Source organism: Argentina silus, assembly GCF_951799395.1.
Source record: "Argentina silus genome assembly, chromosome: 17".
Classification (NCBI taxonomy): domain Eukaryota; kingdom Metazoa; phylum Chordata; class Actinopteri; order Argentiniformes; family Argentinidae; genus Argentina; species Argentina silus.
Window position 1 is genome coordinate 11013151 of NC_139671.1, and position 2932 is coordinate 11016082.

Here is a 2932-nt window from a genome sequence, read left to right on the forward strand (position 1 = left end):
CAAAGGTTTTATTATTGTTGTTGTTGTTTGTTGGCTTTATTGCTTTCATTATTGTAATGAAGGTTTGTGATGCTGCGAGTGTGATGTGTCCCTGTTGATCAGAGTTTGTTGGCTCAGAGACACCTGGTCCATTTCACAGGACCTTTACACTGTACATGTAACACTTAGAATGTTTCATAACACACTCATCTTTTGAACACAACAACATGAACACACTCAGTACAAACTATACATGTCACATTAACAACACACACTTAGGACCCCATTTATTTGTGCAAAACAGCACTAAAATGTGCAACAAAAATACAATATTTCAAATAGACTGGGGACATAATCCAATCGGAGTTTCGAATACTGCAGCCAGAGATTTCATGGCATGGAATACACGGTATGGAATACATTTTCACACTATAGTTGAATAATCAGTGGTTTCTCCCAAAAAGATGTGTGTGTGTGTGTGTGTGTGTGTGTGTGTGTGTGTGTGTGTGTGTGTGTGTGTGTGTGTGTGTGTGTGTGTGTGTGTGTGTGTGTGTGTAGGCCTACTAGGGACCAGAGGTTTCTACACAAGGTATACTGAAAAATAGTTTTTGTACAGTTCGGTGCAATTTACTCAAGTTAAATGGGGTCCTCTGTAACGCCTTCACAGATACCTAACACATTGACACTCATTACACTCAGGAGTTATTCCTGGCCGCATGACATGGTCAGGAAAAAAGTGACATGGTTGAAACTCTTGAAATGATACATTGCAGCGCATGTGTAGACAATGTCTAATGACTATTGTATGTGATTGTTCTACAGTATATGACTGTGCTTTCATTCTGTTGGATGTAACTTGGCGCTAATTAACTAACTGAACTTGTGTTTTATTAGTTTATACATAAATGTGTGTGTGTGTGTGTGTGTGTGTGTGTGCGTGTGTGTGCGTGTGTGTGTGTCTCTGTGTTTGCCCAGAGGTCTGTGATCATATCTCTTCAGTCTTTCATTGGTCCCAGTCCTTTATTGGAGCAGGTAAAGCCGTTCCACTGGCCTAATGTTCCATTGTGTGTGTCTGAAGATCAAAGCAGACGACAGATGAAGGAGATAATTCCTATGATTAATTCTGTCATTTGGGACATTCTGTTAACCGGATTGAACCTCAAAACTGTTGATAGCATGACTTGGGGTTCATGGTCTGCAGTAACAGTGTGTGGGTGGGTGGGTGGGTGGGTTTGTGCGTGTGTATGTGTGTGTGGACAGAGAATGAGAGAGAGAGAGAGAGAGAGAGAGAGAGAGAGAGAGAGAGAGAGAGGGATGATCAGGGTTTGGCCAGGGGGCAGTGTGGTTGGAGTGAGAGCCTGATTGGCTCTGACCTTCCTCAGAGCCAGCTGTCAGCCACACACACATACACACACACACACACACACACACACACACACACACACACACACACACACATACACACACACACACACACACACACACACACACATACACACACACACACACACACACACAGCACACACAGCAAGTCACGGCCCTGCAGGCTCTGATTACCATATCAGCACCGCCTCATTTACATAAATCCCAGCACTCTTAATTAGGCCTCATCTCTCTCTTCCTCTCTTCCTCTCTTCCCTCATGCTCCTCCTCTCGTTCCCCTTCTCTCCACCTTTCTTTGCAAGCACATATAGAGCTCGGGTTCGAGTTAGGGTCTTCTCAATTCAGAACTACATTTTACTATAGTAAATAGACTCTCTCTCTCTCTCCTCTCTCTCTCTCTCTCTCTCTCTCTCTCTCTCTCTCTCTCTCTCTCTCTCTCTCTCTCTCTCTTTCTCTGCCCCCAGCTCTGGAGAACCCAGTTGATCTGACTGGGACAAAGAAGCCCAATGAATCATGGGATATGTTGCCTAAGAGAGCACATTCCAGACCTCCTGCTGACCAGAGAAAATACCAAGTTGGAGGTTTGGTCTGTATTTGTGTCTGTACCCTGCACCCACCTCTTCATCTCTGTATACCACACTTACCCCTGGCACTTACCTTTTCTCAGTGCCAATTCAACCCCAAGCCCCTACCTTCAAACTGTCTATACTGTATTTAACTTCATGCTTTCTCTAAGATCTGAAATAACTCAATAGTTGTGATATTTGGGCAGAATTTCCACATAGCCAATCAGAGAGCTACATACCAGGGACCAGAGGGTTCTATACTACGGACCAGAGGGTTCTATTTTAGGGACTAGAGGGTTCTATACTAGGAACTAGAGTGTTCTTTACTAGGGACTAGGGGTTTCTATGCTAGGGACAAGAGGGTTCTATGTTAGGGACTAGAGGGCTCTATACTAGGGACTAGAGGGTTCTATACTACGGACCAGAGGGTTCTATTTTAGGGACTAGAGGGTTCTATACTAGGAACTAGAGTGTTCTTTACTAGGGACTAGGGGTTTCTATGCTAGGGACAAGAGGGTTCTATGCTAGGGACTAGAGGGTTCTATACTATTGACTAGAGGGTTCTATACTGGAAACTGAAATAGATGATTCTATACCAGTTAGGGCCCAGAGGGTACTATACTTAGGACTAGAGAGTTGTATATCAGGAACTAGAGGGTACTATACTGGGAAGCGACTAGGTTCTAGACCCGGGACCAGCGGGCTTCTATACGGAAGACTGAGGTGCTCCTTAATATTCTAATTCTATGAGTATAGAGCCCTGTGAGACAGTAGAACCTTGGGAGACAGAGTGTGAGTGTGAGTGTGTGTTTGTTGGAAGGTGGGGGGGGGGGTTAAACACAGCTATATTCTGTAGATAACAGGATTAGCTGGGAAGCGGATAATAAGTTAGCGTTTCCACCCTGCGGCCGTCTCTCCTCTCTGCCTCTCTAATCCTGAAGCTTTGATGTCTCAGCTCCCATCAGGTATCGGGCTGCTCTGGCCCCCGGGCCCTGGGCCCCGTA